General features: G+C 36.0%; 1 protein-coding gene across 4 annotated transcripts in view; it reads left to right on the forward strand.

Moving 5' to 3' along the window:
* The window catches only part of LINGO2 (leucine rich repeat and Ig domain containing 2), a 1,139,090-nt gene that overhangs the window by 228,814 nt on the left and 884,318 nt on the right, over positions 1 to 25,958 (forward strand). For all 4 annotated transcript variants that reach the window (XM_074330289.1, XM_019736291.2, XM_019736290.2 and 1 more), the window contains exon 2: positions 6,618 to 6,714. The gene's annotated coding sequence lies outside the window, so the exon portion shown is untranslated. The remainder of the gene's footprint in view (positions 1 to 6,617; positions 6,715 to 25,958) is intronic.

Raw genomic sequence — 25,958 nt, forward strand, 5'->3', positions numbered from 1 at the left:
AAAAATAATTAGCAATGGCATGACATCATTAAGAATTTAACTTTTGGTTTCAGACAAACTTAACTTGATTACAAAATATGCCACTTAAAAGCAGTGAGCCTGTGAGAAAGGTTATAAAACTACTCGGAGTTTCAGTTTTTCCATTGATAAAATGAACATGATAACAGTACCAACCTCATAGACTTGTTATGGGCATTAAAGTGTTATGATTAAAGAACTTAGTACATGGCGTAGAACATAGAAAGTGCTTAATAAATGATTGTCTTCATTTCTGTTCACATTGGGGAGATTTGGTTTGTAGTGGTAAGTGGACGTTCCAGGGCAAAGTAATCTGTGAATTTCCCACTAAATGTGAAAATCTGGGTAAAATTCATTTTCTCAGATCCACCTCTTTTATGATGATTCTGTTTTTGTTTTTTCATATAAAGTGACATAAACAATCAAAACAACAACAAAAACAAAAACAAAATGAAGAAATGTTTTACATCCTGAAACCAGAAGCCACTGTACTTGTATATGTTCAGAATTCATAGTCTACAGATTGGGGATGGTGGGAGATCTCTAAGTATGGACTTTATGGCTACCACCTGGAATTGGGAAGCCTCACCTGTGAAAGACAGATGAGGATCAAACAAGAATCATAAAGTTTAGGAGAATCTAGGGAATGCTGTGCTCAAAAGAGGAACAGATCCATAAAATTAAACATTAATGTTTACTTCATGCACGGCATTTTCATTCTGTCTCTCCTCCAAGGTAAAGCTCCTTAATCCTGCCAAGTTTTACTTGCATAAGTTTGCATGTTGCATTTGGCATCTTGCCGCATGTGGGGCAGGGAGCTAATTCCTGTGATCCTCCTTTCCTTTCCTGATCTTTCCAAAAGATCAGTGTGCTCATTGACCTAAAAATGAAGTGGTGGTAAGTAAATAGTACCTCCCAGGGAGTACTTCAGACACAGTAATGTGATGCTCACTGCATCCAGAATCTGAATCATAGGCCATTTTCCATGGCTCTCAACCACCTAGCTCCTGAGTTTGCTTACTCCAAACACCTGAGATGCAGAAGCAGCTAGAACTATTTCAAGGGACAATTCCCTATTCTGCCACTCGGTCCTACTATATTAAACCGTTCTTCTGTTTGAAATTATGGCATCCTGGAGCCTAATGGGTTTTAGAGAGAGATGAGTTCACCATTTCTCAAACTGTGTTCCACAGTAATGCTATCATCCCAAGAGATGACAATGTGAACGAACAGAAGGGAAGGAGATTCTGTGGTCAAACAATTTAGTTAAACATTTTCTAGAAACAAAATTATTGTTGGATCTTCATAACCTTTACTGATTATGAATGCTGTGAATCTAAAAAAAAGAGAAGAAAGCATGTAGGATGTAGCTCTACATGACTTTCTTTAAGATCTTGTGGTATACAAACATTATGCAGAATAGATTGGGAAATACCACTGTGATTCTACCACTTTCTTTTATAAAGAAACAGTGCTTGTCGTGCAGGGTAGCCTGCGGGGTCTCTCCTCCCGCTCCCCACATAAGAACGCAGGACATGGTGAGGCCAAAAAGGAACACCCACGGAGCCACAGATAGAGGAGTCATACCACTACAGTCTCGCTGGCGGCTGGGTTGGAGACACAGGAAGCAGGAGCCACACTATCCACAACTTGCCATCCACTGTCTCTGCCAAACAATCTCACTTACTAGCTGCAATCTGCCTCTCTGCAATCTGCAATCCACACTCTGCCGCTTGCTAGCTCAGCCACCATCTTCTTGCTGGCCCCCATTCCCCGCTAGCGTAGCCGCAGCAGTTGTATTAGTGGCCAATGGCTCACTGGTTACAGCTGATGGCCAACTAGCCACAGTTGATGGCCATTTAATACCCGAGTGAGCACCTTTCCACGTGAGGCCAAGAGCCTGGAAACTGCACTTCTGGCTCTGTCCCCACAGCGCTACTGTCAAGACAAAAGCCTGTCACTTTAATAAAAATCAAGGTCTGGTTTGAAAGTATGAAAAACTCACCAGAGTCAGCAAGTGTACATAGGAGCTCAGCTTCCTGCTTGGCGTCGTAATAGCTGGCCCTGGTAGCCCTTCTCTGCTCCCAGCCCTTTTTGCCCCCTCTCCACCCAGTGTCAAATACAGCCTCAGAGAGCCTGTGCTGTCCCCAGAGGTGCATGCCAGGTCACTATTTATTCCCATAATGAAGAACAGCAGCCCAGAACGCTCATGTTCTTGTTGTTGATTGATATGAGTCCCAATCATCTTCACCACTTTCCACAGGCTCATCTCATTCAATGTGAGCACAAACTGTAATACACTGATAGTGACACAGTCATGTAATTTTCTAACCTGTTGCTTCAGTTGTTTAATTACAATGCATATAGCATTGTGTCTTTCCTTACAATAATTTTACAATAATTGTATGAAGATTTAGGAATTAGTCGTTTTTGATTTTGTGTTTAAATGCAAAGTGGACCTTTACAGTGTGTTTAAGAATCTGAACATGAGTATTATGTGGTAGAAAGGACCAGTGGAAGTTCAAATTAGGAACAGTGGATGCTTGTTCTATCTCAAACACAAGAAGTCATGCAATATTATGGTTGTAGGGGAAATATATAGGTATTTAAAGTCTCTTTCTGTTTATATGAGCTGAATTTCTCCAGGCCTTACCAGTGGCAAAGTAAATGTACTGACAATACATTTCAAGCACCATGACCATCGCCTCCTTACTGCAGTTGCAAAGGGCTGTCTTCTTCCAGGGCAGAGCCTCCCTCCCTCCCTCCATCACCAGTCATGTGGTTCCAGGTCATGGCAGAAGGCCAGGGCAAAGCCCTTCATCCTACACACAGGCACACACCCACAGACACCCACATTCGATCAACCTCTCATGAGGGAGAAAAGAAAATCGTGTTAGTAACTGTGACTATTCAAAAACTGTCAGATATCTTTCTCTTTGCTTTCTTTGACACCTAATGCAATGGTATTCTTTCATTTTCTGCCACCCATTACTTCTTTTCTTCCCTCACTCCCTCATTGTAACTCTCTGACTCTGTTCCTCAATCTTATTGTCTCACTCCCTCCACACTTCCCTCCTTCCATAAATACATATGTTTATCTCCTTATCTGTTTCTTCTACTTTGTCAGTCTGTGTGTCTTCTGTCTCTTTCTCAGTCTCTATCTTTCTCCATCTTTGGCCTATTCCCTCAGCTAACTCAGAACTCCTGACATTGGTTGGGCAGGAGACAACAGAGTCCCAGGTATGTGGTAAACAATTGTGCTAACAACCTAACAAGTAATTATCAATGATCAGCAGGATTCCAGACAGGGGCAAGGCCTTTCTTTCCTTCCAGCTCCAGTTTTTGTAATCTTAGTTTAAACCCATTGTAGCTCACCATAGTGATGTCACTGAGAGAGGAGAGGGGTATCTCCACCCTGGCCCAAAGACTTCCATAATGAAATTCTTTCAAGTACTCTAACTTTTCAGTTATTGTTTTTAGCTCACCATTTGATAAGTAGCTTTCAAAGTTTAGGTCCTTGAACCATGTAGTTCCTAAAATACTTTTAGAAGGTCTGCTGAGTGAAAACTATTTTACGATTCCAGCCAACATATTACTTGCTTTCCCATTGTATCGACAGTTTCACTGATGATACAAAGGCAACAGTAGATAAAATTATTGGAGTCGTAACACAATTCAAGGTGGTAACACCTACCTGTTACCAGTAGTCATTGTAATTTTTAAACCATCACATTTGAAGTTAAAAAAAAAAGTTTACCTAACAGTGTCCTTGATGAAGTAGTATAGATTATTATTTTTATAACATACTCTGAATAAACATATTTTAATAGTCTGTGCCATGAAGTGTGGAGTATGCATAAAGTACTTTGGCTGCAAACTGAAGTGTGATGTTGTCTCAAGCAAAAGGATTTGTGTGGTTGGTTGGGTTGAATGCTGAATTAAGGACTTTTTCATTTAACACCATTTTAATGTGAAAGGGTGACTGACAGTTAAACTAGAGTTGTTGAGACTTAGGTATTTGGTGTATATTTCTCAAAAATAAAATGACTATGTCACTTCAAGGAAAGCAGCTATTTTAGATTTCTATGTGTTGCCAGTGTTCAAATTTAAGTTTTCCAGTGAAAATTAAAATTTTGAAAATCTTCTGTATGTTACCATAAGGTCGATAACTTCCCAATAATACCTAAAGAATTTTCTGATGAGATTAGTGGTGATAGTAATAAGTGTGATTTTTGGTATTGTATAATTAAATCTGTCAATAATTTGAATGTGTGTATACTTGCTCCTTTGGATTGGGACTCAGACTATAGTCACATTATAGTTCTATGGCTCACTAGGTGTCTAAAATTTAACTTCAACCTCATTTCTCCATCCATAAAATCAGTCCAGTACAGTCACTTTTCAGAAAGTTTATGAATATTAAATGGAATGATAGATGTAAAGAAATGAACACATTTTAGGAACTTAATAAATGTTATCATTCTTTTTATTAATATAAATAATTGTCATAACCATACCCATTTCATAGGATTTTTTTGGAGTTTAGATAATAAGTGGAAAGTATCTCAAAGAATGTTAAATTCTTTCTTCTCCTTCTTCTTCTCTTTCTCCACCATTCCCACCTCCAATCTAAAAATAAAATATACATTCTATAACAGAGTCCAATGAGCAAAAAGCTTACACCTGTTGTTTAACCAAGAAAATGTAATATAAAGGACGGATCACACCAGTGTTGTAGAACGAGAATGGAAAAGGTTAGACAGGCATAATGGCCACAGAAGTAGTTTGACCCTTAGTGCTTGGGGAACAAAAGGAAGAATTGGGTTACTGGGAGCTTGGAAAAGGGATCCTGTAGATCTGAGGTCCACACTTCTTGGGAGCGGTGCTAGGAAGCCAATGTTGGTCTCTTAGGAGCTCAGTGGAGAGGCCTTAGAGAGCTCAAACTCAAGAACTGTCCGAAATGGATAAGGGCATCCTGATATGGGCACCTCTGAGAGGTCAGAATGAGTTGGTTCTGGAAGGGCTTGAAAAATCTGTAGACAGACTAATTTCTGCTAACAGGGTAAAGGATGATTGCAGAGGCAACAGTGGCAGCCAATAAGCATAAACACATAAGCGCCTTGCTCCCATAATCTTGTCTCACCAACCCCAAACCATCCTCTCTTCAGTGTCCTCTTTTGCAGAACTTAAAAGGAAGCCAGCTGGCAAAAGAGAAATATGTTTTGCAGAGACCCAGCCCTATAATCTTCATGCAGAATATACAAGCTAGGTTTTGGGCTATGAAGCAATAGCTTAAAAACTGATAAGATTCTTGCCTGGCCTCTATTGAGAGGGAAATGAGAGTGGCCTTTTTTTTATTCAAAAAATGTACCTAAATTGAAACTTATCAACAAGACTTGGGATGTCAGTATTATCGGATGGACCGGTGGGCTCATTCTCATATCTAGTTTTTGGGAAGGAAGACTTACTTGTGTCTTCCAGCCCAATTGTAATGCTTATTTTTTGTAGAAATAGAAATCGAGGAAGCCATCAGGAGAGAGAAGCAACAGAATTTGTTCTAAAGTGACTAATTTAAAATTGATCACTATGACATGCCTCCTTAAGCTTGAGACGTTTCATACAATCAGGCTTTCAGTAGTTTCATTAGTGTAATTTGCATAACTAAGATTGTATTTAATTATTTTTTTGTACAGGATTCTATTGTAATGAAACTAACATAGCTATTAAAGGGAGAGACCTGGGCTGGTGAATAAATGTGATTTCATTGTATTTTATGTGATTACAATACAATTTCTTACAGTAAATTTGACTTATAAGGGGTGTGTGTGTGTGTGTGAGAGAGAGAGAGAGAGAGAGAGAGACCTAAAAATTGCTACATTTTTGCAACAGAGCATAATACCTGGTAAATTTATGAATGAGGTTTCAGTGTGCAAAATTGTCAAGGCTGGAACATATATATATATATAAAAGTTCTATGTTTTTCATAATAATTAAAGTGATTAAAGGTAATGAATGAATAAATATGTTTCTTTATCATATTTTTATTTTATGCATTAATCTTTTAAAAAGACATCCACCATCCATCTTAAAAAAAGAAAAGCATCTTAAAAGAAGAAAAGCTGTAACATTCAGATTATTTTTCTTTCTCTGACACACTTGCTATAACTTGATTGTTCTCATGCTTTTTCCCATTATCTAAATGCTATTACTGACATTTAAGTCATTTATTTTGAAACAGATTGACTCAAAATACTCAGTTTGATGTGCAAGTTGGTTTGTACCCTAACTTTTGCTCTCTTATATCTATTTAAGAATATCCATTGATTTACAAAAACAAATATAACGCTATTCATTGTCTGAAAATGCAAGCAATAATGTCACCAGGGATAGGGACATTAGATGTGATTCTGAATCTGTAGCCTGGAAATACATGTGCAATTTTCTTTTTCCTTTTCTTTTTCTTTTTCTTTTTCCTTCAGAATTAGAGCTAAGGCAGCCAGATGGAAAATGGCATGAGGAATTTGAGATACACACTATTGGAAGAAACTAAGTTTTTTTTTTTTCCATGTTCCCAAGAGTTTTTGTTTTATTTCATTTAGGGAGTCGGTTGGAGATGGTTTCAAGATGTAGGATCGTTATATGTGAAGTATCCCAAATGAAGTTGGAGCATCCACGTTGAGATTACTTAATATTGTGGTAAGATGAAATGATTCTTAATATATTAGCCTTTGGAGAATTAAATGAGGTTGTGTGTGTGTGTGTGTGTGTCTGTAAATTAAAAAAAAAATATGAAGGTTTATAACCCAATATGTAAGTCTGAGATTCAAAAACAACTTTTTAAAAATTATTTTTCCACTGATTGTTTTATGACTCTTTAAGAGGAGTGGGGCATGATAGAGAACTCAAATTTAGTATTATTAATGTCCTACTATGCGTATTTACATTATTTATATTAGTCAGTAGGTCACCACAACTGCCTGAGGAGGTATTATTATTCTCCCAGTACAGGTGTGGAAAATGAAGGTCAGAGAAATTAAAACCTTGTCCAAGGTCGTGTAGCTATTAAGTGACACAAGAGTGAATTGACTCTATTCTCTACCATTCTGCTGCCAAGCTGCTTCTAGAATTTGTTGTGGATGAGATGCCAAAGAATTAACATAGGCTGAGGTCAAGACACTCAAGTTTTAAACTGTCATTTTGAAAAGAGTTTTGTTGGCCTTCCCTCAGATAGATAACCAAAATGAATGCATTTTCTTTGTATTTACAGTGTTCTTGAAAAGAGGAAGATTTCTCCAAGTCATTGACTAGTTGCATAGATGATGATGTTTCAAAGAAACTGAAAGTTATAGAAAAAATGACGTGGAAAATGTGTGCTATAATTTTCCCATTCACTTTTGCTAAAAAATGAAAATCTGTAGTAGGCGTCCTATGTACAAATACCCCATCGTGGCTGATGGTATAGTTTAATAGAACTACTACCAATCCTTCTTTGTTACTAACTAGTATATGACTCAAGTAGCTCGAGTCTCATTTCCCTTTTCTGTTACTTGTTCCATCGAGGTTGTTTCATGATTCCATTGAAATAAGAGATAACATGAAAATCACCTATAATTCTTTCTGGTACATAGTAGATATCCAATAAAATTAAAGAGATGTTGTGTGAAAGAATCTCTCTATTCAACCTTATGTAAAGTTAGATTCACATGTATTTTATTTCTGTAGAAGATGTTTCTTTGGGGGAATTGCAGATCGCTGATTGAAACCTTTAGACATTTCAGTATATTTTAAGGGCATTAGTTTATAAATGGCAGAACATAGTTTCTTTTGTTCTAGGAACTCAGCAGTACCACTGGATTTAGATGATCTAGCTATGACATCTGCAAATTTTCTAATAAGTTTTTCCTAGTCATTGCAAACCAGCTACTCACTCTGTCCCTGTGATTCAGATTTGCATGGTCTAGTCTATTCAATGGTGACATCCTGGGAGTCTGTAAAGCATTGGTGCTTACGGAATGTTGCTTCTGTGTCGGCAATAATCAACAATATGTCTGTGAGAGCAGATACCATGCCTGCAATTGAAGATTACATTTTAACTTTCTATGTTGTGAAATGTAGAAAAGAAAAAAAAAAGCCAACTTTCACTGTGAGATTCTGAGAAGAAGCCTCCAATTACCCTCCATTTCTAAAGTGTTTCATTTTTCTATGGTAGAGTAAAAACTCTGTAAGATTATTGAATGCAGTGAAGATATTAGACTGGAATCTCAAACATACATAGACAAAAGCTCCACCCAGAGCATCATGGGAAGGGAATTTAGGCCATTCTGTACTTAAGTTATTTTCAATTCAATTAGTTTACATTCTGAAAACACCTGCAAAACTGTCCACATTCCTCCTATACTGTATTACTTCTCAGTGCAAGAATTTTGCGTTTGGACAGAAGCTACTAAACAAACAATCCCAAATTTCCACTCTACATCCAGTGTTAGATTGAGTTAAAAAGTGATTGTTGTTTCTTAGGGATAGAATTTTTGTCACTTAAGGCCTCATTTCGCTTTGCTTTTTCTCTGTAATAACCCTGTATTTGCATCATGCCTCACTAACACCAAGTAAATTTCTTAGCCTCTGTTAATCTCAGTAATCTCATCATAATATGAGGATCATAACGGTTACATTGCAGACATTTAAGGATTACAAGGAATATGTGTAAATCAGCGAGTGCTCGGAACATTACTGATGATCTTATATTGTAGCCATACATATATCTAGGTCTGCTAGTAGGTTTCATAATATGTGAATCCCCCAAATATCCTGTAAGAATCTGTAATCTTCCCGAATAAGGGCAAGCCTGATGCAAAAGATGGTGTGATTTATGAAAAGAGCAGTTTTTCTAGAAAGCCACGACTTGGACCTACGTGCCTAACCAGGAAAATAAACATTGTGTTTTCTAATTATTAGGCCAAGGAAAATAGACTTTTACCTTAAGTTTGTTAATATTACCTGTGGGCTAATGTGCCTTTATCATGAGCTTTTTCATATTTGCATCTCTAGGCCAAATACTTCTCAAGCTTTCAAGTGTGTACAAACCCAGAGAGCTTATAAAATATATTGGTTACAGGGTGTTGTTCTCAGGATTTTGCTTTTGTAGGAGAGGTTGGGTTTGAGTCCTAAAAATCCACATTCTATCCATGGTTATTCTTGTGTATACACCACTAACTGAGGCTTAATGTTTTTTCTTCTTAAAGCTTTAAGTTTTGCACAATCTAATTCTAGAGCTTTATTATTGTAAGTCAAACAGAACAACTTCATTCAGTAACTATTAAGACAAATAACTAAGAAACAGATAAGCACCCGTAATAATTCTCTACTCTTATTTGTCAGTAGATTAACTTTGCAAAGATTTTAATTCCATGAACATATAAGAAGTTAATAGAACAGATAAGTAAAAATAAATAAATACTGCCCCAGTTAATAACAACAGGAGTTCTGGTCTGGCTAATGCTTATTGAAAACCTAATAACTAGTTTCTTCCATATGTATTAATTTATCAAATCTTCATTCTAGTTCTTCTCAGTAGTTAATATCCCAATTCTTCAGATTAATAAAAATAGATTTATAGAAGTCACTGGCTTGACAAATTATGAAGTTAGAGGATGATAGGGCCAGGATTCAATCTTGGCACCAAGTTGGTATGAAACTGGTATAGCTGCTTCCTCAGCCTAGGATAATTCAATTTTCCAGTCGTAAGAGGTTTTGTTTTATGGCACCCAGTAGCATAGGCACATATGGGAACAATCAGCCTGTGTTCGTTTTGTTTAAGCTACTGAACACTCAATTCACCATTACCTGCTGATTTAGACTTTGAAAGGCAGCAGTAGAGTAGTCCTATTTCATCTGTTTTGTGAAGCTGCTCAGAAATTTTCTGAAAAAAATCTCAAGTATTTCCTGCAAATTCTTGTTGTTTTTCACCAGTGTGCTTATTGCATTTCACCAGTTCCTCTGAGTGTTTGAAATATCTTCTCTCAGTTAAATCAACTGTCAGAGATTTTTCTAGGTCAATAGCTGGACCTTCTTTAAAAAATATGTATTTACAGTCCTTTGCATCTACTTTTGGCTGTGTGTCTCTGTTCTGGCCAGTGGAATATGTGCTACAATAACTTGTGCCACCCCAGGTCTTGTCCTTAAAGGGTACATATGTATGCTTCCCCTCCTCCTTCAGTAACTTGGAAAAAGAACATGGGATGGGATTTCCTGGTGAACCATCTTATATCGTAGAGACAGGGAAACTGTCTGAAGGTAGTAGAATAACAACAAAGAAGGAACCTTGCTTCCTGGCTTAATTTATAGAACAAAACAGTCCAGGAGTGCTTCTCTGCTGAATGTTATGTGAATGACATTAATAAATAAGCCTCACTTGTGTAGCCATTGTCATTACGCCATTATACATAGCAAAATACATACCCTAGTGAATTAACACATTCTTTCATAAATGTTACTCACGAATGCCTGGCAAACTGTGACCCCATAGGAAGTCAATCTTAGCCTGAAAAGCAGCATCGGGCCCATAGTAAAAGAAGCCTATGTTAACCTAGGTATTGTGTATTTAAACTTTGAACTATCTCATCTTACTTTTCATACTATTCTCCTGACCACCTTCCTTTGGCTCTGTTTTTCTTTCAGGCCATCCTTTTCTGAGTATTACATAAATTGGTTACTTTTTTCTACTCTCTGTGCTGCAGCATTTATCTTTAATGAATTCAGAATATGAAGAAGGAAAATCTTAGACAATAGGAATGATGAAACTTAAGATGAACTTCAGAGTCCTGGCCTTGCTTGGAAATATTCAAAGTAAATTAAAACAAACAAACAAAAAACAAACAAAAAAAAACACACATCTGAGTGTCTGTTTTTCTGCCAATACCATGATGTTTTATTTATTGTAACTTTATAGTATACATTGAAATCAGGCAGTGTGATACCTCCAACCTTTCCCTCCCCACCCCCCTAACCCCTTTTGGATGCTTTGGCTATTTGGGGTCTTTTGTGATTCCATATAAATCTGATGATTTTTTGTTCTATTTCTTGAAAAACATAACATTGAGATTTTGATGGGGATTACATTAAATCTGTATATTGCTTTGGGTAATATGGCCATTTTAACTATGTTGATTCTTCCAATCCATAAACCAACAATATCTTTCCCTTTCTGTCTTCTTCAACCTGTATTAATAATGTCTTATAATTTTCAGTATATCGGTCCTTCACATCTTTTGTTAAATCTATTCCTAGATATTTTATTGTTTTTGTTGCAATTGCAAAAGGAATTGTTTTCCATTTCTTTTCCTGAAATTTCATTGTTAGTATATAGGAATGCAATGGATTTTTATACATTGATTTTTGTATCCTGTACTTTACTATATTTGTTTATTGTTTCTAATAGCTTTTTGGTGGAGTCTTGAGAGTTTCCTATATAAAGAATAATGATATCTGCAAAAAGTGACAATTTAACTTCTTCGTTGACAATTTGGATGTTTTTTATTTTTTCATCTTGCCCGATTGCTCTGGCTAGGACTTCCAATACTATGTTGAATAACAGTGGTTACAGGGGCCATCCCCATCCTGTTCCTCATTTTAGAGGAAAAGCTTTCAAATTTTCACCACTAAGTATGATATTAATGGAGGGTTTGTCATATATGGCCTTTATTATGTTGAGGTACTTGCCTGTTATAACCACTTTATTAAGTGTTTTAATCATAAATAGATGTTGCATTTTATCAAATGCTTTTTCTGCATCAATTGATATTATCATATGATTTTTATACTTTATTTTGTTTATGTAGTATATCACATTGATCGATTTGTGTATGTTGAACCATCCTTGTGCCCCTGGGATAAACCCCACTTAAGTGTGATGCATCTTTTCAAAGTATTGTTATATTCTATTTCCTAGTATTTTGATTAGGATATTTGCATGTGTATTTATCAGAGATACTCTTTGCAGTTTTCTTTTTTGTGTGTTATCTTTACCAGGTTTTGATATCAGAGTAATGTTGGCCTCATAAAATGAGTTAGGTGATATTGCCTCTTCTTCAGTTTTTTGTAACCAGTGGAATAGAATTGAGAACCCAGAAATAAACCCATATATATATATATATATATATATATATATATATATATATATATATATATATATATGGGTTTATTTCATATATATGGGTTTATTACATATATATATATATATATATATATATATATATATATATATATATATATATATGTAATTTTTGACAAAGGAGCGAAAAGAATACAATGAAGTAAAGAAAGCCTCTTCAATAAATGATGCTGGGAAAATTGGAAAGACATATGTGAAAGAATAAAATTAAACTGCTATCTGTCACCATATACCAAAGTTAACTGAAAATGGATCAAAGACCTAAACATAAGACCTGAAACAATAAATTGCACAGAAGAAAGCACAGGTACTAAATTTATGGACCTTGAGTTCAGAGAAAATTTTATGAATTTGACCTCATAGACAAGCCAAGTAAAAGAAAAAAATTAATGAATGGGACTATATCAAAATAAAAATCTTCTGTGCAGCAAACGAAACCATCGACAAAGCAAAGAGGCAACCAACTGAAGGGGGGAAGATATTTGCAAACAAAACCTCTGATAAGGGGCTAATTTCCAAAACATATAAAGAATTCATACAATTCAACAACAACAACAACGAAAAACCAAACAATCCAATTAAAAAATGAGCAGAGGACCTGAACAGACACTTCTCCCAAGAAGACATACAAATGCTCAACAGATACATGAAAAAATGTTGAAAAAATGTTACTAGCTATTTTTGAAATGCAAATCAAAACCACAATGAGATACCACCTCACACCTGTTAGAATGACTATTAACAAGACAAGTAATAACAAATGTTAAAGAGGCTGTGGAGAAAAAGGAACCCTCATACACTGCTGGTAGGACTGGAAATTGGTACAGCTGCTATGAAAGGCAGTGTGGCATTTCCTCAAAAAATTAAGAATAGAATTATCGTGTGACCCAACAATCCCTCTTCTGGGTATCTACCCAAAAGAATCTGAAAACATGTATCTGTAAAGATACGTGTACCCCTTTGTTCATTGCAGCTTTATTTACGGTGACCAAGACATGGAAACAACCAAAGTGCACTTCGATACATGATTGGATGAAGAACATGTGGTACATTTATACACAATTGAATGTTACTCGGCCATAAGAAAAGATGAAGCACTGCAATTTGCAACCACAGGGATGGATCTTGCTTCTCAGTTCTTGCTTCTCAGTTATGGTTGTACTGTAATTTAGTGTTGGACATGACATACAAATTCATACTTTTTCAAGCTTCCATATATAATACTTGTCCCTAAAATGGTCCAAATGATATTCCACTTATGGTTTTCCACTTGCATTGATACCTCCCTTTTCACATTGGCTCCTCTTTTACTTCACAAAACAAATATGTGCTTTCTCACTCTTGTCCTTGCTTCCCAGGTATGCCAACCTGGGGATGAAAATCTCAGTGCCGATAACAAAGTGTAGTTCCCAGAGGGGCAGCTTCAGGAGAGCAAAACTCAGTAGCTTAGGGAAGAAATAAGGAAGGGGGGACCTCATTTCACTCAGGTGGGAAGCTATGGCAATGCTACTGTTTTAAAATACCTGTTGTGTACCATTTGATCAGCCTTCTGTGCATCAACTCCTACCTTCCTTCAGACTCCCTCTTGAAGATGGAAGTTTCAAATATCGATATACGCAAAGTTTTAAGGAACATATATTTACAACATATATGAAGTATATAATAAGTCACAAATTATATGCTTTGGAACTATACAAATACCAGATTTATATTTAATATCAACTTTTAAAAGGTGTGGGAATATATATACATGCGTGTGTGTGTACATATACATATACACATACACATACACATACATATATCTATCATCTATCTATATATATATGTGTGTGTGTATATATATATATATATTTATATACTGTGTTTCCCCGAAAATAAGACCTAGCTGGACAGTCAGCTCTAATGCGTCTTTTGGAGCAAAGATTAATATAAGACCTTGTCTTCTTTTACTATAGTATAAGACCGGGTCTTATAATAATATAATATCTGGTCTTATGTTAATTTTTGCTCTAAAAGACGCATTAGAGCTAATTGTCTGGCTAGGTCTTATTTTCGGGGGAAAACGGTATATATATATACACACACACACACATTTGAAGACCTTCAACCACGTATAGTTGTTTCTCTAGAAAGCTGCTCAGGGAAGGTAGGAGGAATCGTATTCCCAGGTCTCTATCATTCCCTAGGCTTCCTACCTCCAAGCATTTTCAGGCTGGTTCTTGATGTTGTTAGATATTTGCCTTTTGGATAACTTAAACATTAGAGTCAACCCTTTGAAGATAAATGTCACCCAAGTATTTTGCAGTGCTATTATTCTCTAGTTAATTTTACTACCAATGTTTTTATTGAAGTAATTGATAGAGAATATACAGGTTATCAATTTTTATAAGTTAAAAAATCTGATGCATATAAGCGGTTTCAGTGCTTATATATTAAATGAATGAATGAGTGAAAGATTTATCCTACTACAGAAAGCAAAATGATGAGTGTCAGATCTTTCTTGAGAACATGAGAGCAGTCATCCTATTAAATGTATACATGCTTGTCTAGTTTTGAAGGTTTATTTTGTGATGTAGTGAGCTTACTTTATCTTGCCTGGGCTTACAACACAGTATTAGATAATTTAATTGTGCAGTATCGTTACCGTGTAAATGCCAAGGAGCCCGTGTGGTGTTGTCATCATATTTTGTTCCAAACTGTATCACACAATCATTGAGAAAAGAATAAGAGTAAAGTTTGTTTTTTTCTCAATTCTAAAATTGTGATTGTAGCATAGTTAACTCTATATATCTAGATGGTAGTACATTACCTGCTGTCTTAGAATTCAAAAGAAATATGAGGCCTGTCAGCCTATGCCCACATTGGACACCATCTCTAAACTTCTTTATAGCTTTTGAACTAATGACTAGCTTGAGAACTTTCAATTGAATTTTGCCACTTTATATCCCAAATTGACCTTCATTACTGAATCGGCTTATTTTCCTTTCACTGGATTTTTTTTCTCCTCTTTGTCATTTTTATCCTCTTTTTTTTTTTTTGTGGAGAGACAGAGTAGTGGTGATCTGGAGTGAAGAGGTAAATATATGAGTGTTCCTTTTAAAATGCATTAGTCAATTTTCTTTTCAGAGGCATTTAAAGCAGAAAGTGCATAAATAAAATTAATTGCATAACTATCTAGACACCTGTCAAAATCTTGACGTGTTGAGTCCCTATTATTGACATTATATATTCAAAGTAACTTTTGCAAACAGCGGGAGCACAGCTGCATGAACGCTGCCTATTAAATACCGTATTTCCCCCAAAATAAGACCTAACTGGAAAATAAGCCCTAGCATGATTTTTCAGGATGCTCATAATATAAGCCCTACCCCAAAAATAAGCCCCTGTTAAGATCGTCAGCCAGATGGACACATTTAGTACATCCATTGCAACACATGACAGACATATTGAATTATAAAATAACAATGTTAATATATAATTGAATATAAATTATATTATTGTCATTAATACTCAAAATAAATGATATTATAAATTATAATTAAATATTTGTATTGGATCTCCAAATGGTCAGAAAATGGCGAGCAGAGTACGATAACCTCAGTCACCAGGTGGACGAGGGAAATGCTAAGAAGCGCAAGTGTGAATCAGGTCAGCAACCATTATTTCCTGAACTGGAAGACATCAACTGTGAATGGATTGTTGACAGGAGAGCAAAGCCTTTGGTTGTGCACAGGGCTGATATTCAAGCATTTGCCCTTGCAATGGCACCACAGTTAGAAATATCCCCAGAAGATTCAAAGCATCACAACACTGGCTGGATGGCGTCCTTCAGCGATATGAACTGTCTCTAAGATTGACAACATTGTTCAAGCTGGAAGATACTGAAGTTATTAAACGTGCATTTGCATTCAAGTCCTTTGTTGATGGCATCGACTTTTCTAAATACCAACTCTCCAACATGATGCTATGGATGAAACTGCAGTGTTTATGGGCCAAGGATCTCAAACGACAATTGATCAGAGGGGTGCCTCGTGGATCTGCATTCCCTCCACTGGTTACGAAAGTGCACGTGTTACCTGTATTTTGGCAATTCATCTGGATGGAAAGAAACCCCCATCTCTAATCATCACTAAAGGCAAGAAAGATAAGGTTGAACGTGTTTCACGCATTTATGTTCTTGAAACCGAAAAAGCCTGGTGCACACAGACAGTTATAAGGAAGTGGGTCGATTTAATGCTGCCACTTGTTTTGCAAGGTGGCCAAAGAGGTCTGCTAGTCTTGGATTTCAGCCAGCACTCACCGTACTAAGGACATGAAGAACTTCCTTGCAGAGAGAAGAATAGATCAAATAATGATTCCCGCAGGAATGACTGCCTATCTCCAGACTCTTGATATTGCCATAAACAAGCCATTCAAAGACCATTTGCACATGGAAATCAATGACTACATTGAAAATAGGATGGAGAGAAATCAGCGTAGAAACTTTGTGGAGCCTAGCCTGCAAGAGGTTGTGACTTGGGTGAAGAATTCATGGAATAAAATCACTGACAACTGTGTTGCCAATGCACTACGAGCAGGCTACATGGACAAGAAGTGCTCATTTAAGAAGAGCTCTATTGCTGGACATGAGAGATTGGGGCCAATGGTTCTACAGGAAATGGAGTCATAAGAAATTCAAGCCGGAATTCAGGGTTTGGAGAGTTATGACGATGTTCCAGAAGAAGATGACATGACTGTATTTGAATAAATGTAGATTTTTGTACATGAGTAAATGAATAAATGTAGATAGTTGTACATGAACAAATAGACATCCCCTGAAAAATAAGACCTAATGCGTCTTTTGGAGCAAAATTAGTATAAGACCCAGTCTTATTTTCGCGGCAATACAATAGGGTCAATCTGCAGTAATGGAGTTTATAGTTATAGGAGCTACTAGCCAGTCTCACAAACCCACCTTTCCCATTCCTATTTCTTACACATAGATGTGTACAAAGTTTTAGGGCTTATTGTATGATTTCATTAGCCACCGCAGTCTTGTTAAATGTCTTGACATACGTATACCAAAACAATTGTTGGTTAAGGTAATACTAGTGTTAACAACAAACGAAGTCCAATATGTGTAATAGTTTAAGCACAACAGAATTGTATTTCTTAGTCATTTAAAGTCAAAAATTTGGTGGCTGGTATATGGTCAACTCTCATTCATGTAGAAATTTAAAGATCTGGGCTCCCTCCTTCTTTCTTGCTATTTTCAAAATGTGATTGTTTTTTGTTTGTTTGTTTTATTTTTTATTTTCTATTTTTTATTTATTATTATTATTATTTTTTTTTTTTCAGAATGTGACTGTTAAGATCACTCTGTTTAGTTTCATTTAGCTGGTAGAACGGGAAAAGCTATAAGGAAAACATGTGGGGCTTTTTGTGGGCCGGGCTCAGAAGTGGTATGCCACACTTTGACACACATTTCATGGGCTAGAACTCACCAGTGTAATAAAGGCTGGGAAATACAGCGTATCTGTGAGTCTAGGAAGGAGAAACAGCTTCAAACAGCCCATATAATACTTTGAAACTGCAGTCATCAGTAATTATTGATGAGAGAGGGAGAAGTTGACCAAAAGTAGAGGAAGACACAAAGCAATGGAGAAATTGTAAAATGTACCATAATACTTTAGAAATAATTTTTATGATTATATTTATCTAAAGCAGAGTGAAAAATTGTGATTAGTTTTACAACTACTGACAAATTAAACACAGTCACAAATAATGCTAGGCCACACTGATAGAGTTTAATTTTTATAAATACTGAAGGAGAACTTGGTCCATTTATTCTGCTTCTTAATTTGTAAGCGGGCATTTTCCCGCCAAATCGCGTCGTAACGCGGGGCTTTTTTGATATTTTCTCACCAAAATTAGACTTTCCGTAAAATATTCATATCTTTCGATCTATTTGATGTTTTTCTATGAAACTTTCAGTGTTTTAGTTTAAAAAGAGGTGCAAAATATGTGTTATTCTCGTCTCCCACGCTTTGGTATAAAAAGTGATATGACGAGTTTACTCGTTTCCCGCAAATAATCTAGACTGCGGTATAGAGGACTACAGTTCTTAATGAAGGACAACACCAGCTTTTATCTCAGAAGGATTCAGGGGGTGGGATATAAATATACTGCAGTCATCCATTCATCTATCCCATACACATGTATTAAGTGCCTTCTTATATCAGACTCTATACTTAGCCTTGAAGATGAGAGGGACTAATAAGATAGAATGTCTGCTCTCAAAACCTCACATGTGAGTGGGAGAAGCAGGCCTTGTAAACTAATAGCTAATTATATTACTATAGTTGTAACTCTATTAAGGCATAGTTAGGTTAGGGATTACTTGTACCTAGGATATCAGGGAAGACCATATAGAGGAGATGCCATTTAATCTGGGGCTGGCAGAAAAAGTGTTTTCAGATACAGGAAAAACTTTTAGAGAGCATTAAACTCATGGTCTAATAGATGGAAAAAAAACACACACAAAAAAACATGGCAACCCAGGAGTATGAAAGAACGTGTTATAAGCAGAAATAGGAAGTTCTTTCACATGTCTGGAAAATGGAGGCTTTATAACAGGATGTAGGGGTATGAGGAAGCCAGTCTATGAACAATGATTGCCAACTTCAAGTGGAAATGGAATAATAGTTCTTTGAGTCCTAGCAAAAAGAAAGTGATCTCTGTGTGTCATTTCTTCACTGTTAGCAATGTTAGAGTCTTCAGTAGCCTTCCAGGGGCACACCATAAGGTATCCTCCTCATTCACCCCTATGGAACTATAAAAGGAGTACAGCTACACACATAGAATTTGCTGAAATAAGATAAGTGGCAGGATAGTAATGGAAAAAGCAAGGTTTTTTTTTACGTGTACCTGACATACAGTTCTGACAATTAAGCTTGGGAACTTGTTGCAACGATGTTGCTAAACTTTTTGGATGTCAGAGAGATTATTCATTGTGAATTTGTAGCAACTGGACAAAGAGTTAATGAAGTTGACTATTTGGAAGTGCTGAAAAGGCTGCATGAAAAAGTTAGATGAAAACAACCTGAACTTCGCCAACAATTCATGGCTCTTGCATCACGACAACGCACCAGCTCACACAGCACTGTCTGTGAGGGGGTTTTTAGCCAGTAAACAAATTACTGTATTGGAACGCCCTTCCTATTCACCTGATCTGGCCCCCAATGACTTCTTTCTTTCCCCAAAGATAAAGGAAATATTGAAAGGAAGACATTTTGATGACATTCAGGATATCAAGGTAATAACGATGACAGCCCTGATGGCCGTTCCAGAAAAAAGTTCCAAAATTGCTCTGAAGGGTGGACTAGGCACTGGCATTGGTGCATAGCTTCCCAAGGGGAGTACTTGGAAGGTAACCGTAGTGATATTCAGCAATGAGGTATGTAGCACTTTTTCTAGGATGAGTTCGCAAACTTAATTGTCAACCCTCTTACAATATTACATTAGGTTCAGGAAAAGCAAAGTTATTGACTTTAAGTACAAGCTTCCCTTCCATAAATATGACAGAGCACAATGTCTTGTTATTGAATAGTCCCCACTTGGTGGTTCAATTTCTGCCTGAGATTTCTTGTTTCTTAACAGTACTTATTCCAGGATAACAGGATGGGAAATGTCATGAACCTGTGAAATAGTATAATGTGTTATAGTATACAGTACATACTACTTATAGTAAAATTGGAGAGGAGAGAGGTGAATTGAAGAGGAATAATTAAGCAAAAAGGAAACAATACTTAAAGATTTGGAAAATTCTCAGCCTATCCACATTGCAAACAATGAGAAAGGGTGTTTTGGAAAAAATACCAAAGATGTGGCTGGCCAATCACACCATGAAAAAATTATCTGTGCATTATTCAGCTATCTCAGCAGGAGTCAGGAGTAGAGATGGAATTATATCATCATAGATCCTCACTGTCTGTTTGGACTAAAGGGAACAGTGATTAGATGAAATAAAATAAGGTTTGGGACTTTTGAGATTGTACAAGTCATGATGATAGAGCTATCCACTATCCAACTGTGACCATGCCTTTATCCTTCAAGAAAAGGGAAGAATGACCCTGAGGATAATTCAGAGATGAGCCCAGGGCCTGAGGGGCAAGGCTGCCAACCATGGCCAAAGGGCCAGGGTCTCCACCAAGGGCCTCTGTCTCATGGGACCAGAAGGTGGGGCTGCTACCCAGATGGACCTGGAAGGTAGAACATAAAGCCACAGAGGATTATTCTCAAGCCTTGAGGTATAATGGAACTTGCCTTGCTAGGTTTTCGACTTTCTTGGGGCCCTTTCTTCTTTCTAATGCCTCTCTTTTGGAACATTAAATGTCTATCCTATGCCTGTTCTACCCCTGTATTTTGGAAGCACATACCTTGTCTGGTTTCACATCATAGCTAGAGTCTCATCCATATGTGATTTAGATGATATTTAGAGGAGACTTTGAATTCATGACGGGATGGGTTAAGACTTTGGGAGATATTGGAGTGGGGCGAATATATTTTGCATGCCAGAAGGATATGAATTTGGGGGGCCAGAGGCAGAATGTTATGGACTGAACATATTCCCCCCAAATCCATAAGTTGAAGCCCAAATCCTCAATGTGACTGTATTTACAAGTAGACTTTTTAAGGAGGTAATTAAGGTTAATTGAGGTCATCAAATTAGGATCCTAACCCAATAGCACTGGTGTTCTTAAAAAAGAAGAGGAAGAGACACTAAGAGTGTATACCCACAAAGGAAAGGCTATGTGAGGACACATGAGAAGGAATTGGTCTGAAAACTAGGAAGAAATCTCTCACCAGAAATGAAATCTGCCAGAACCTTGATCTTGGACTTCTAGCCTCAAGAATTGTGAGAAAATAAATTTCTGTTGTTTAAGCCACCAAATCTATGGTATTTTGTATGGCAGCCTGAGCTGACTAATAAAATGTGTTCAAATGTGACCTGACTAGTCATATAATAACAATAATAATAATAATAATAATAATAATAATAAAATAATAATAGTAACAGTAATAATGATAGTGATAGTAATAATAATAACCATATGTCAGGTAATATATCAAGCCCTAGATATACATTATCTCATTAATACCCTAAAAACACTTGGTAATTGTTATCATCATCACTATTTTACAGATTAAGAAACTCAAATCAAATTGAAAAATCACTGTATCTCAAAGCAGTGGAGAACTCTTTATGATTCTACTATGGTATGGTTTTATGTGACCATCTGCAAAGAGCTTAACTTCTCTGAGTTTAAGTTTCATTGTTGTGATGATGTTATTTGTGCCTCCCTCTTTAGAGGGTTATTTGCATAGTTTAAATAAAATGACTTATGCAAATCCATTACATGCACTCCAATCATGAATATCTTTATCAGCATCACTTGTTTTGGTGACATTCTATTCCCACTCAAATCACTGACTTTTCTGAAGACATCAGCATTGTGAAAGTATCCTCCTTTAGAGTTCTCATATATGGGCTGTTGTTCTGATTCCTGACTTGTCATTAGAAAATGCATTCGAATGTAAAGCTAATAGCATTTTTCTTTTCAGATGGTGGGAGATTGGTTTTCTAATGATTTCATTAATTTACACCTTAAGGATGTTAATAGAAATGTTGTGAAAACTATTTTGTATTGAATAGTTAAAAGGACTGAACTGTGAAAGAAATTTATAGGTCTTAATGTTAATTTATTCATGAGTTCCATGCCGTTTTCCCCTTGCTATCTGTCTTTGTAGAACAAAATACTTATTTTGTCTCATATGATTGTACTTTATACCTTTTAATTTTTTAATTAGCTACTAGAACATAGCACTTTTCTGGTTGTTTCCCTAACAAAATCTAAGTGTTCCTCTTTTCTCTTTTCTTATATAACAATAATATATATATATATATATATATATATATATATATATATATATATATGTATGTATATACATATATATATATATATATATATATTTATTTTATTTATTTTTTTTTTTGGGTACTTCAGGTTATTTCAGCAAAGGCTTCTAACTACTGTCAAATTTTTCAATATGTGGCAAACAACTGAGCTATAAAATAATCAGATAAGCTTAACAATAAGAACTTTCAAAGATGTTAAAACAATAATGCAGATAAAAAATTATAATTAACCACTTTATGCCTCTATAACATATATTCATTAGCCAACTTGGTTTAGACACAGCTGTGAATTGCTTTTTACCAAATGAATTTGAATAGACTCCTCACTATGCATATTTTGACCCTCATCATTGTAGTATGAAAATATTAAGAATTTAAGTGCTCCCATTTTTTATGCAAATATAAAAGGATTTCAAGTGTTTGTATGCGTCAATGTTTATTTTATTGCATTATTTCACTTTTATATTGCTTCTTCCATATTGTCTTGATCTAATCTTTTTCTATATCTTAACTATTGTCGGTTCACAAATGAAATAAAAAAAAAATTAGGTGATAGAATACTGCACTAAGAGCCCTTTTTAGCACAGAATAGTTTGACAATTCCAAGTTGGAGATCACTAGTAAGAATTGAAAAAAAAAGTTGTATGCTATTATCCCATTTAAATGTCCTCATAATTAATTGTAATAGTATTGGGACATTTGAAAAATTAAAATCCTTTAACATGTATAATGTGTTAATCGCTTCCTTAATGTCAGTTGCTGAAAATATCTACTGGTAATTTGCAGGTCACAAGTATAGAATACAGTATATTCTCTTTTGTTTTGTTTTGTATTTGTTATTTTATTTTATTTTATTTTTTATCTAATCTTAAAAAATAGTATATCCCCCCAAAAAAAATCCTAAAGACTAGTATTGATGAGTATCATTCTCTTGGATTTTTGACATATTTTCTCTCTAAGAAAGATAACTATAAAGCAATGGTGTAATCCTTTAGCGAAATAAAAACCAGCATCACACGTCAGATCTCAGAAAACAGGGAATATTCCACTTTAAATGGACAGCATCGTTACCATGATGGATTTATTCTGCAGACAATAGCTCCATTACTGGGGCAATCTGAATTAATCTGAAATTGAATCACCCCCTGCACAAACATTGGGGAAATTGAAGCAATTTTAGATTAAGACATATAAATAGCATGCTGTAAACTTTAAATTGAATTCAAAATATATTGCACTCTTTATTGTCTTACTTTTATTGTTTTACCTTTTTATCCCTTATGTTGCAAAGAGCTAAGTTGCAGGTTTTTTTAATGTATGAATGTGTGTACTGGAATACCAAATATAAATATAAATATCTGGAATAAAAGATAATCTGAATGTTTTAGCAACTGAAATTATTTCCTTCCTTCTCCTTTAATACAGAAGTTTCTTTTTTTTTCTTTTCATACTCAGCATGAAATTGTTTACAGCTTGTGACAGAAAAGACATAAGCCCTTGACATCAAAGTTCAGTCAGCTTGTCAGTCAAAGTCAATTAAAGAAAATGCACAAAAGTAGACATTTATCTGATGACCCTCCTAGCTCACATTAGTCTCTTAGAAGCTCTTTTTAAGAGCTGCATTAGCTTATCTATTTGCATGTAACTGCTGGTATATGGGCAATACTGCCTTTAGGTTCTAGTTTGCTGAAGGATAGTGTCCTCTTGAAAGATAGCCGTGTAGCTCAGCATAAAACAGTGTAATAGGACTTGAAAGTCATGTGCAGGCCAAACACGATTCAAAGAGAAATAAAACATGTTTCAGTAACCAACTTCAGCTATTTATTAAGAGAGTTGTAATTTTCAGATAGCTAAAGGTATTTTTCTCTCCAAATGTTCACATCAGCTGGGAGGAACTATTATACAACCGCCAGTCCTCTCCTAGCTCCTCCAATAAAAAATGGTGCTACATCCTCATGAAATTTTTGGTTCCTGCATGTGGACCTGCTCTGTATCCTCATCAGATTTGTGTGCATGTAGCATACAATATACTGTCTTCTGCTACTGTCTCACTAGTGCCTGAAAGCAGAATGAATAGATTCATTAACACCAAGAAATATGTTTAGAAATAGCTACTGATGGATTAGTACACAGTTCTTGTGCAACTCCTGGAAGACAAGGCTAGAGATTCAGGTTTAAAGAGTGGCTTTTAAACCTTGCAAAGGTGTTTGGGTTTAACTGAGGACGTTGGGGAATGCAGTGAGGCAGGGGAGTGGCACATTGAGATTATATTTTAGGAAGATACTTCTGGTAGAGGTGTGGAGAATATATTAGAAAGAGGTAATTAAAGGCAAGTCAACTGTGTGGCAGAATTTTGTAATATATATAAGAGAAGTAATTAGGATTTAAACTAAAGCAGTAGCAATGAAAATAGAGAGTTAAAAAATATCTCAGTGGTACATTCAGAAAGCTTGTAATAGGATGTTGGGTGGGAGGGAGAAGTACAAGACTAGAATAGTCCCCGATTCTTGCATGGGTTAGGATAACAGGTGGAAACACAGGCTTAGAGAAAGGTTACATTTGAGGGGTTTGTTAGACAACTATAGGAAATATTCTGGAATTCAGAAGTTCTGAATAGAGGTAAAGATTTGAAAGTACCTGTGTCATTGGACGTCTCTAAGTATTCAATGAGATGATGTCTGTAAAACATGACATGCTTAGCACAGTGTATTAAATACAGGAAGTGCTCAGTAAATGTCAGTGATTGTTTCTGGTGATGGAATGGAGACTGTGGATATGTGGATTAATCTAGGGTGAAAATTTGTTTCTAGTACTGAATCAGATGGACATGGGATATAGAGAGAAAGAATTGAGGTTACAGGAAAAGATGGTTAAAATGATGAGTCATGGTGTTGCCAGGAAGTGGGTTCTGGTATTGTCACAGGAAAGAATTGAAGGGCACCCCAATTAAGCCAAGCAAGCAGTGAATTTGGTAAAAGAAAAGAAGTTAGTACACTCCCAAAATTATGGGAGCCGGCAGGCCAGGAGAAGAGCAACTGCACTGAAGAAAAAAAAGGCTTAGGAATTTATTCCCCTCAAAATGAGGACATGGAATATTCAAAATTTACAGGTGGCATTATAGGCATTCCCAGGCAGGTCCTCAATGACCACTTCTTCCCATCAGGGAATAAGGTGAGATTTTCATGTCCTTATTTGTCCCTTGTCAGAACTGTCATGAGGACACAGGGGATGGAGATTTTTTTCCTGCCTGCAATGCTAATAGTATTATAATCCATTACAGTTAGCCAAAGGTCACCTTGAGGGGCAAGATGGCACCCTGGGTCACCAAAATCTAGTTCTGGTGGGTCTGGAAGCTGCACCTTTTCTTAAGAATGATCTCATCTTCTTCTACCTTTGTCTCCCATTACTTCCTCCTTCCTTTCCTCCCCTCTCACCTGCTGGCCCTATTCTTTCTGCCTATGGTAACACTGGGAATGATGCCAAGTCAGAAATTCAATGAAAAAAAGCTATAGATTGCAGGAAAAAAGAGTAGATGTTCAAAATATATCTTGAATATGATACATTCTTGCTTCAAGAAAATTTGTCATATTGTCAGGTCCTCCTTCCACCTCTTATTTTTTAAGCATCTATTTGATTTATATTTGCCTCCTTTGTCAGTATTGCCTCAGCGTAGAAACATTTTGCATTTTAAATCATTGACTAATACTATGCTTGCTAATCAGTCATATTTCAGCCTTATGTTCATTCAACCTAACCTTAGAGCCAAATAATTAGAAAAAATTTCATACTGTGCCATGCCTCTGACAAGAGTCT

The sequence above is a fragment of the Rhinolophus sinicus genome, linkage group LG04, assembly GCF_036562045.2.
Source record: "Rhinolophus sinicus isolate RSC01 linkage group LG04, ASM3656204v1, whole genome shotgun sequence".
In the NCBI taxonomy this organism is placed as follows: Eukaryota; Metazoa; Chordata; class Mammalia; order Chiroptera; family Rhinolophidae; genus Rhinolophus; species Rhinolophus sinicus.